General features: G+C 48.4%; 1 protein-coding gene across 2 annotated transcripts in view; it reads left to right on the top strand.

Annotated features, from left to right (window-relative positions):
- NFKBIZ (NFKB inhibitor zeta) overlaps nt 1-12,233 on the top strand; it is a 542,353-nt gene that overhangs the window by 112,378 nt on the left and 417,742 nt on the right. The gene's annotated exons all lie outside the window — the stretch shown is intronic.

Genomic DNA, 12,233 nt, shown 5'->3' with positions numbered 1-12,233 from the left:
CTCTGGAAATCTGCCACACTCTGCCCACTACTGCACCTCTGTATACTGCACTCTGAATCTGCACTCTGTATCTGCACTCTGAATCTGCACTCTGAATCTGCACTCTGTATCTGCACTCTGAATCTGCACTCTGAATCTGCACTCTGAATCTGCACTCTGAATCTGCACTCTGAATCTGCACTCTGAATCTGCACTCTGAATCTGCACTCTGAATCTGCACTCTGAATCTGCACTCTGAATCTGCACTCTGAATCTGCACTCTGCACTAATCTGCACTCTGAATCTGCACACTGCACTCTGATCTGCACTCTGAATCTGCACTCTGAATCTGCACTGATCTGTGCACTCTGAATCTGCACTCTGAATCTGCACTCTGAATCTGCACTATGAATTGCCCTCTGAATCTGCACTCTGAATCTGCACTCTGAATCTGCACTCTGAATCTGCACTCTGAATCTGCACTCTGAATCTGCACTCTGAATCTGCACTCTGAATCTGCACTCTGAATCTGCACTCTGAATCTGCACTCTGAATCTGCACTCTGAATCTGCACTCTTGAATCTGCACTCTGAATCTGCACTCTGAATCTGCACTCTGAATCTGCACTCTGAATCTGCACTCTGAATCTGCACTCTGAATCTGCACTCTGAATCTGCACTCTGAATCTGCACTCTGAATCTGCACTCTGCACTCAGATCTGCACTCTGAACGAGTATAATCTGCACTCTGAATCTGCACTCTGAATCTGCACTCTGAATCTGCACTCTGAATCTGCACTCTGAATCTGCACTCTGAATCTGCACTCTGAATCTGCACTCTGAATCTGCACTCTGAATCTGCACTCTGAATCTGCACTCTGAATCTGCACTCTGAATCTGCACTCTGAATCTGCACTCTGAATCTGCACTCTGAATCTGCACTCTGAATCTGCACTCTGAATCTGCACTCTGAATCTGCACTCTGAATCTGCACTCTGCACTCTGAATCTGCACTCTGAATCTGCACTCTGAATCTGCACTCTGCACTCTGAATCTGCACTCTGAATCTGCACTCTGAATCTGCACTCTGAATCTGCACTCTGAATCTGCACTCTGAATCTGCACTCTGAATCTGCACTCTGAATCTGCACTCTGAATCTGCACTCTGAATCTGCACTCTGAATCTGCACTCTGAATCTGCACTCTGAATCTGCACTCTGAATCTGCACTCTGAATCTGCACTCTGCACTCTGAATCTGCACTCTGAATCTGCACTCTGAATCTGCACTCTGAAATTGCTGCACTCTGAATCTGCACTCTGAATCTGCACTCTGAATCTGCACTCTGAATCTGCACTCAATCTGCACTCTGAAATCTGCACTCTGAATCTGCACTCTGAATCTGCACTCTGAATCTGCACTCTGAATCTGCACTCTGAATCTGCACTCTGAATCTGCACTCTGAATCTGCACTGAGTGTATCACTCTGCACTCTGAATCTGCACTCTGCACTCTGCACTCTGAATCTGCACTCTGCACTCTGCACTCTGAATCTGCACTCTGAATCTGCACTCTGAATCTGCACTCTGAATCTGCACTCTGCACTCTGCACTCTGAATCTGCACTCTGCACTCTGCACTCTGAATCTGCACTCTGAATCTGCACTCTGAATCTGCACTCTGAATCTGCACTCTGAATCTGCACTCTGAATCTGCACTCTGAATCTGCACTCTGAATCTGCACTCTGAATCTGCACTCTGAATCTGCACTCTGAATCTGCACTCTGCACTCTGAATCTGCACTCTGCACTCTGAATCTGCACTCTGCACTCTGAATCTGCACTCTGCACTCTGAATCTGCACTCTGAATCTGCACTCTGAATCTGCACTCTGAATCTGCACTCTGAATCTGCACTCTGAATCTGCACTCTGCACTCTGCACTCTGAATCTGCACTCTGCACTCTGCACTCTGAATCTGCACTCTGAATCTGCACTCTGAATCTGCACTCTGCACTCTGCACTCTGAATCTGCACTCTGCACTCTGCACTCTGAATCTGCACTCTGAATCTGCACTCTGAATCTGCACTCTGAATCTGCACTCTGAATCTGCACTCTGAATCTGCACTCTGAATCTGCACTCTGCAATCTGCACTCTGAATCTGCACTCTGAATCTGCACTCTGAATCTGCACTCTGAATCTGCACTCTGAATCTGCACTCTGAATCTGCACTCTGAATCTGCACTCTGAATCTGCACTCTGAATCTGCACTCTGAATCTGCACTCTGCACTCTGAATCTGCACTCTGCACTCTGAATCTGCACTCTGCACTCTGCACTCTGCACTCTGAATCTGCACTCTGAATCTGCACTCTGCACTCTGAATCTGCACTCTGCACTCTGCACTCTGCACTCTGCACTCTGCACTCTGAATCTGCACTCTGAATCTGCACTCTGAATCTGCACTCTGCACTCTGCACTCTGAATCTGCACTCTGCACTCTGCACTCTGAATCTGCACTCTGAATCTGCACTCTGAATCTGCACTCTGAATCTGCACTCTGAATCTGCACTCTGAATCTGCACTCTGAATCTGCACTCTGAATCTGCACTCTGAATCTGCACTCTGAATCTGCACTCTGAATCTGCACTCTGAATCTGCACTCTGAATCTGCACTCTGAATCTGCACTCTGCACTCTGAATCTGCACTCTGCACTCTGAATCTGCACTCTGAATCTGCACTCTGCACTCTGAATCTGCACTCTGCACTCTGAATCTGCACTCTGAATCTGCACTCTGAATCTGCACTCTGAATCTGCACTCTGAATCTGCACTCTGAATCTGCACTCTGAATCTGCACTCTGAATCTGCACTCTGAATCTGCACTCTGCACTCTGAATCTGCACTCTGAATCTGCACTCTGCACTCTGAATCTGCACTCTGAATCTGCACTCTGCACTCTGAATCTGCACTCTGCACTCTGCACTCTGAATCTGCACTCTGCACTCTGAATCTGCACTCTGCACTCTGAATCTGCACTCTGCACTCTGAATCTGCACTCTGCACTCTGAATCTGCACTCTGCACTCTGAATCTGCACTCTGCACTCTGAATCTGCACTCTGAATCTGCACTCTGCACTCTGAATCTGCACTCTGCACTCTGCACTCTGAATCTGCACTCTGCACTCTGAATCTGCACTCTGAATCTGCACTCTGAATCTGCACTCTGAATCTGCACTCTGCACTCTGAATCTGCACTCTGAATCTGCACTCTGAATCTGCACTCTGAATCTGCACTCTGAATCTGCACTCTGAATCTGCACTCTGAATCTGCACTCTGCACTCTGAATCTGCACTCTGAATCTGCACTCTGAATCTGCACTCTGAATCTGCACTCTGAATCTGCACTCTGAATCTGCACTCTGCACTCTGAATCTGCACTCTGCACTCTGAATCTGCACTCTGCACTCTGAATCTGCACTCTGCACTCTGAATCTGCACTCTGAATCTGCACTCTGAATCTGCACTCTGAATCTGCACTCTGAATCTGCACTCTGAATCTGCACTCTGCACTCTGCACTCTGAATCTGCACTCTGCACTCTGAATCTGCACTCTGAATCTGCACTCTGAATCTGCACTCTGAATCTGCACTCTGAATCTGCACTCTGAATCTGCACTCTGAATCTGCACTCTGAATCTGCACTCTGAATCTGCACTCTGAATCTGCACTCTGAATCTGCACTCTGAATCTGCACTCTGAATCTGCACTCTGAATCTGCACTCTGAATCTGCACTCTGAATCTGCACTCTGAATCTGCACTCTGAATCTGCACTCTGAATCTGCACTCTGCACTCTGCACTCTGAATCTGCACTCTAAATCTGCACTCTGAATCTGCACTCTGAATCTGCACTCTGAATCTGCACTCTGAATCTGCACTCTGAATCTGCACTCTGAATCTGCACTCTGAATCTGCACTCTGAATCTGCACTCTGCACTCTGAATCTGCACTCTGAATCTGCACTCTGCACTCTGCACTCTGCACTCTGCACTCTGCACTCTGCACTCTGCACTCTGCACTCTGCACTCTGCACTCTGAATCTGCACTCTGAATCTGCACTCTGAATCTGCACTCTGAATCTGCACTCTGAATCTGCACTCTGAATCTGCACTCTGAATCTGCACTCTGAATCTGCACTCTGCACTCTGCACTCTGCACTCTGCACTCTGCACTCTGCACTCTGCACTCTGCACTCTGCACTCTGAATCTGCACTCTGAATCTGCACTCTGAATCTGTACTCTGAATCTGCACTCTGCACTCTGAATCTGCACTCTGAATCTGCACTCTGAATCTGCACTCTGCACTCTGCACTCTGCACTCTGCACTCTGCACTCTGCACTCTGCACTCTGAATCTGCACTCTGCACTCTGAATCTGCACTCTGAATCTGTACTCTGAATCTGCACTCTGCACTCTGAATCTGCACTCTGAATCTGCACTCTGCACTCTGAATCTGCACTCTGCACTCTGAATCTGCACTCTGAATCTGCACTCTGAATCTGCACTCTGAATCTGCACTCTGAATCTGCACTCTGAATCTGCACTCTGAATCTGCACTCTGAATCTGCACTCTGCACTCTGCACTCTGCACTCTGCACTCTGCACTCTGCACTCTGCACTCTGCACTCTGAATCTGCACTCTGAATCTGCACTCTGCACTCTGCACTCTGCACTCTGCACTCTGCACTCTGAATCTGCACTCTGCACTCTGAATCTGCACTCTGCACTCTGAATCTGCACTCTGCACTCTGAATCTGCACTCTGAATCTGCACTCTGCACTCTGAATCTGCACTCTGAATCTGCACTCTGCACTCTGAATCTGCACTCTGCACTCTGAATCTGCACTCTGCACTCTTAATCTGCACTCTGCACTCTGAATCTGCACTCTGAATCTGCACTCTGAATCTGCACTCTGAATCTGCACTCTGAATCTGCACTCTGAATCTGCACTCTGAATCTGCACTCTGAATCTGCACTCTGAATCTGCACTCTGAATCTGCACTCTGAATCTGCACTCTGAATCTGCACTCTGAATCTGCACTCTGAATCTGCACTCTGCACTCTGCACTCTGCACTCTGCACTCTGAATCTGCACTCTGCACTCTGAATCTGCACTCTGCACTCTGAATCTGCACTCTGCACTCTTAATCTGCACTCTGAATCTGCACTCTGAATCTGCACTCTGAATCTGCACTCTGAATCTGCACTCTGCACTCTGCACTCTGCACTCTGCACTCTGCACTCTGCACTCTGAATCTGCACTCTGCACTCTGAATCTGCACTCTGAATCTGCAGTCTTCACTCTGAATCTGCACTCTGCACTCTGAATCTGCACTCTGCACTCTGAATCTGCAGTCTTCACTCTGAATCTGCACTCTGCACTCTGAATCTGCACTCTGCACTCTGAATCTGCACTCTGAATCTGCAGTCTTCACTCTGAATCTGCACTCTGCACTCTGAATCTGCACTCTGCACTCTGAATCTGCACTCTGAATCTGCACTCTGAATCTGCACTCTGAATCTGCACTCTGAATCTGCACTCTGCACTCTGCACTCTGAATCTGCACTCTGAATCTGCACTCTGAATCTGCACTCTGCACTCTGAATCTGCACTCTGAATCTGTACTCTGAATCTGCACTCTGCACTCTGAATCTGCACTCTGAATCTGCACTCTGCACTCTGAATCTGCACTCTGCACTCTGAATCTGCACTCTGCACTCTGAATCTGCACTCTGAATCTGCAGTCTTCACTCTGAATCTGCAGTCTTCACTCTGAATCTGCACTCTGCACTCTGAATCTGCACTCTGCACTCTGAATCTGCACTCTGAATCTGCAGTCTTCACTCTGAATCTGCACTCTGCACTCTGAATCTGCACTCTGCACTCTGAATCTGCACTCTGAATCTGCACTCTGAATCTGCACTCTGAATCTGCACTCTGCACTCTGCACTCTGCACTCTGCACTCTGAATCTGCACTCTGAATCTGCACTCTGCACTCTGAATCTGCACTCTGAATCTGCACTCTGAATCTGCACTCTGCACTCTGAATCTGCACTCTGAATCTGCACTCTGCACTCTGAATCTGCACTCTGCACTCTGAATCTGCACTCTGAATCTGCACTCTGAATCTGCACTCTGAATCTGCACTCTGCACTCTGAATCTGCACTCTGCACTCTGCACTCTGCACTCTGCACTCTGCACTCTGCACTCTGCACTCTGCACTCTGCACTCTGCACTCTGCACTCTGCACTCTGCACTCTGCACTCTGCACTCTGAACTCTGAATCTGCACTCTGAATCTGCACTCTGCACTCTGAATCTGCACTCTGAATCTGCACTCTGAATCTGCACTCTGCACTCTGAATCTGCACTCTGAATCTGCACTCTGCACTCTGCACTCTGAATCTGCACTCTGCACTCTGAATCTGCACTCTGCACTCTGAATCTGCACTCTGCACTCTGAATCTGCAGTCTTCACTCTGAATCTGCAGTCTTCACTCTGAATCTGCAGTCTTCACTCTGAATCTGCAGTCTTCACTCTGAATCTGCACTCTGCACTCTGAATCTGCACTCTGAATCTGCAGTCTTCACTCTGAATCTGCAGTCTTCACTCTGAATCTGCACTCTGCACTCTGAATCTGCACTCTGCACTCTGAATCTGCACTCTGCACTCTGAATCTGCACTCTGCACTCTGCACTCTGAATCTGCACTCTGCACTCCGAATCTGCACTCTGCACTCTGAATCTGCACTCTGCACTCTGAATCTGCACTCTGCACTCTGAATCTGCACTCTGCACTCTGAATCTGCACTCTGCACTCTGCACTCTGAATCTGCACTCTGCACTCTGCACTCTGAATCTGCACTCTGAATCTGCACTCTGAATCTGCACTCTGAATCTGCACTCTGAATCTGCACTCTGCACTCTGAATCTGCACTCTGAATCTGCACTCTGAATCTGCACTCTGAATCTGCACTCTGAATCTGCACTCTGAATCTGCACTCTGAATCTGCACTCTGAATCTGCACTCTGAATCTGCACTCTGAATCTGCACTCTGAATCTGCACTCTGAATCTGCACTCTGAATCTGCACTCTGAATCTGCACTCTGAATCTGCACTCTGAATCTGCACTCTGAATCTGCACTCTGAATCTGCACTCTGAATCTGCACTCTGAATCTGCACTCTGAATCTGCACTCTGAATCTGCACTCTGAATCTGCAGTCTTCACTCTGAATCTGCACTCTGCACTCTGAATCTGCACTCTGCACTCTGAATCTGCACTCTGCACTCTGAATCTGCACTCTGAATCTGCACTCTGCACTCTGCACTCTGAATCTGCACTCTGAATCTGCACTCTGAATCTGCACTCTGAATCTGCACTCTGAATCTGCACTCTGCACTCTGAATCTGCACTCTGAATCTGCACTCTGCACTCTGAATCTGCACTCTGCACTCTGAATCTGCACTCTGCACTCTGAATCTGCACTCTGAATCTGCACTCTGAATCTGCACTCTGAATCTGCACTCTGAATCTGCACTCTGAATCTGCACTCTGAATCTGCACTCTGAATCTGCACTCTGCACTCTGAATCTGCACTCTGCACTCTGAATCTGCACTCTGCACTCTGAATCTGCACTCTGCACTCTGAATCTGCACTCTGAATCTGCAGTCTTCACTCTGAATCTGCAGTCTTCACTCTGAATCTGCAGTCTTCACTCTGAATCTGCACTCTGCACTCTGAATCTGCACTCTGCACTCTGAATCTGCACTCTGCACTCTGAATCTGCACTCTGAATCTGCAGTCTTCACTCTGAATCTGCAGTCTTCACTCTGAATCTGCAGTCTTCACTCTGAATCTGCACTCTGCACTCTGAATCTGCACTCTGCACTCTGAATCTGCACTCTGAATCTGCAGTCTTCACTCTGAATCTGCACTCTGAATCTGCACTCTGCACTCTGAATCTGCACTCTGAATCTGCACTCTGCACTCTGAATCTGCACTCTGCACTCTGAATCTGCACTCTGAATCTGCACTCTGAATCTGCACTCTGAATCTGCACTCTGCACTCTGAATCTGCACTCTGCACTCTGAATCTGCACTCTGAATCTGCACTCTGCACTCTGAATCTGCACTCTGCACTCTGAATCTGCACTCTGAATCTGCACTCTGAATCTGCACTCTGAATCTGCACTCTGAATCTGCACTCTGAATCTGCACTCTGAATCTGCACTCTGAATCTGCACTCTGAATCTGCACTCTGAATCTGCACTCTGAATCTGCACTCTGAATCTGCACTCTGAATCTGCACTCTGAATCTGCACTCTGAATCTGCACTCTGAATCTGCACTCTGAATCTGCAGTCTTCACTCTGAATCTGCAGTCTTCACTCTGAATCTGCACTCTGCACTCTGAATCTGCACTCTGCACTCTGAATCTGCACTCTGCACTCTGCACTCTGCACTCTGCACTCTGCACTCTGCACTCTGCACTCTGCACTCTGCACTCTGCACTCTGCACTCTGCACTCTGCACTCTGCACTCTGCACTCTGCACTCTGCACTCTGCACTCTGCACTCTGCACTCTGCACTCTGAATCTGCACTCTGCACTCTGAATCTGCACTCTGCACTCTGAATCTGCACTCTGCACTCTGAATCTGCACTCTGCACTCTGAATCTGCACTCTGCACTCTGAATCTGCACTCTGCACTCTGAATCTGCACTCTGAATCTGCACTCTGAATCTGCACTCTGAATCTGCACTCTGCACTCTGAATCTGCACTCTGCACTCTGAATCTGCACTCTGCACTCTGAATCTGCACTCTGCACTCTGAATCTGCACTCTGCACTCTGAATCTGCACTCTGCACTCTGAATCTGCACTCTGCACTCTGAATCTGCACTCTGCACTCTGAATCTGCACTCTGCACTCTGAATCTGCACTCTGCACTCTGCACTCTGCACTCTGCACTCTGCACTCTGCACTCTGAATCTGCACTCTGCACTCTGAATCTGCACTCTGAATCTGCACTCTGCACTCTGCACTCTGCACTCTGCACTCTGAATCTGCACTCTGCACTCTGAATCTGCACTCTGAATCTGCACTCTGAATCTGCACTCTGAATCTGCACTCTGAATCTGCACTCTGAATCTGCACTCTGAATCTGCACTCTGCACTCTGCACTCTGCACTCTGCACTCTGCACTCTGCACTCTGCACTCTGCACTCTGCACTCTGCACTCTGAATCTGCACTCTGAATCTGCACTCTGCACTCTGCACTCTGAATCTGCACTCTGCACTCTGCACTCTGAATCTGCACTCTGAATCTGCACTCTGAATCTGCACTCTGAATCTGCACTCTGAATCTGCACTCTGAATCTGCACTCTGAATCTGCACTCTGAATCTGCACTCTGAATCTGCACTCTGAATCTGCACTCTGCACTCTGCACTCTGCACTCTGCACTCTGCACTCTGCACTCTGCACTCTGCACTCTGCACTCTGCACTCTGCACTCTGCACTCTGCACTCTGCACTCTGCACTCTGCACTCTGCACTCTGCACTCTGCACTCTGCACTCTGCACTCTGCATCTGCACTCTGCACTCTGAATCTGCACTCTGAATCTGCACTCTGAATCTGCACTCTGAATCTGCACTCTGCACTCTGCAGTCTTCACTCTGAATCTGCAGTCTTCACTCTGAATCTGCAGTCTTCACTCTGAATCTGCAGTCTTCACTCTGAATCTGCAGTCTTCACTCTGAATCTGCACTCTGCACTCTGAATCTGCAGTCTGCACTCTGAATCTGCACTCTGCACTCTGAATCTGCACTCTGCACTCTGAATCTGCACTCTGCACTCTGAATCTGCACTCTGCACTCTGAATCTGCACTCTGAATCTGCACTCTGAATCTGCACTCTGAATCTGCACTCTGCACTCTGCAGTCTTCACTCTGAATCTGCAGTCTTCACTCTGAATCTGCAGTCTTCACTCTGAATCTGCAGTCTTCACTCTGAATCTGCAGTCTGCACTCTGAATCTGCAGTCTTCACTCTGAATCTGCACTCTGAATCTGCACTCTGAATCTGCAGTCTTCACTCTGAATCTGCAGTCTTCACTCTGAATCTGCAGTCTTCACTCTGAATCTGCAGTCTTCACTCTGAATCTGCAGTCTTCACTCTGAATCTGCAGTCTGCACTCTGAATCTGCACTCTGCACTCTGAATCTGCACTCTGCACTCTGAATCTGCACTCTGCACTCTGAATCTGCACTCTGCACTCTGAATCTGCACTCTGAATCTGCAGTCTTCACTCTGAATCTGCAGTCTTCACTCTGAATCTGCAGTCTTCACTCTGAATCTGCAGTCTTCACTCTGAATCTGCACTCTGCACTCTGAATCTGCACTCTGCACTCTGAATCTGCACTCTGAATCTGCAGTCTTCACTCTGCACTCTGAATCTGCACTCTGCACTCTGAATCTGCACTCTGCACTCTGCACTCTGAATCTGCACTCTGAATCTGCACTCTGCACTCTGAATCTGCACTCTGCACTCTGAATCTGCACTCTGCACTCTGAATCTGCACTCTGCACTCTGCACTCTGCACTCTGCACTCTGCACTCTGCACTCTGCACTCTGCACTCTGCACTCTGCACTCTGCACTCTGCACTCTGCACTCTGCACTCTGCACTCTGCACTCTGCACTCTGCACTCTGAATCTGCACTCTGAATCTGCACTCTGAATCTGCACTCTGAATCTGCACTCTGAATCTGCACTCTGAATCTGCACTCTGAATCTGCACTCTGAATCTGCACTCTGAATCTGCACTCTGAATCTGCACTCTGAATCTGCACTCTGAATCTGCACTCTGAATCTGCACTCTGAATCTGCACTCTGAATCTGCACTCTGAATCTGCACTCTGAATCTGCACTCTGAATCTGCACTCTGAATCTGCACTCTGAATCTGCACTCTGAATCTGCACTCTGAATCCTGAATCTGCACTCTGAATCTGCACTCTGAATCCTGAATCTGCACTCTGAATCCTGAATCTGCACTCTGAATCCTGAATCTGCACTCTGAATCCTGAATCTGCACTCTGAATCCTGAATCTGCACTCTTCACTCTGAATCTGCAGTCTTCACTCTGAATCTGCAGTCTTCACTCTGAATCTGCACTCTTCACTCTGAATCTGCAGTCTTCACTCTGAATCTGCACTCTTCACTCTGAATCTGCACTCTGAATCTGCAGTCTTCACTCTGAATCTGCAGTCTTCACTCTGAATCTGCACTCTGAATCTGCAGTCTTCACTCTGAATCTGCAGTCTTCACTCTGAATCTGCAGTCTTCACTCTGAATCTGCAGTCTTCACTCTGAATCTGCACTCTGCACTCTGAATCTGCACTCTGAATCTGCACATGGTATGTTATGCTTACATACGTTCCATATATTATCCATGTATATGCCACATTTAGTTAAGAATATATGTTCTGTTTAGTTACATTACTTTGTTTGTATACCCTTTTATGCTGCTCTAAAGTTATTTCAATGGGTGAAATGCGGAGCCTGGGTAGCAGGAAGGAGAAGATAAGAGTGCATCGAGTGCGGACTTGTGAGCAAGCGCCTTAAGCCATCAGGATGCTACTTCAAGGCACGTAGACAGGGTCGTAATACCCAATGATACTCGTAAAGGTAGCTACAAAAAATGGCGTTAGGTTGTGCACACACCCTGCAAAGATGCGTGGAGTGCCTGAAGTCACAAGTTGAACCTGGTGTTGTTGGCTACAATAGACGATAGTTATCAGTGAGGTTTGTTCCACCATGAAACGAAAGTTGGCTGCCGAGAGTAACAAGGCAGTGCTGGGAAGGGGGCTGCGCACCAACTGAAGTGCGGCCGTGAGAAGTGATAAGCCTTGAACGGCCTGCGGCCGTGTGAAGTGATAAGCCTTTGAAGTATGGGAGTGTGGGAGGAGTGCTGCTACGGCCTGGGGGAAGCTGGCTGGGGAGGGGGAGGAGAAATGAATGGAAGGCTGTGGGGAACAGAGTTTATGGGCCAAAAGCGCATGCCTGTGGCCACGTGAACTTCAAGAAAACTGCAAGGAACGAAGCCCTTGGTTTGACGAGGATTTCGAGCACTTGAATTCTCGATCCCTCAATGCGCTTGCGCGCATTGTAGGTCACAAGACCTAAAAATGAGCA

The sequence above is a fragment of the Lissotriton helveticus genome, chromosome 8 (genome assembly GCF_964261635.1).
Source record: "Lissotriton helveticus chromosome 8, aLisHel1.1, whole genome shotgun sequence".
NCBI classification, from domain to species: Eukaryota; Metazoa; Chordata; class Amphibia; order Caudata; family Salamandridae; genus Lissotriton; species Lissotriton helveticus.
This window is presented reverse-complemented; position numbering and strand designations above follow the sequence as displayed.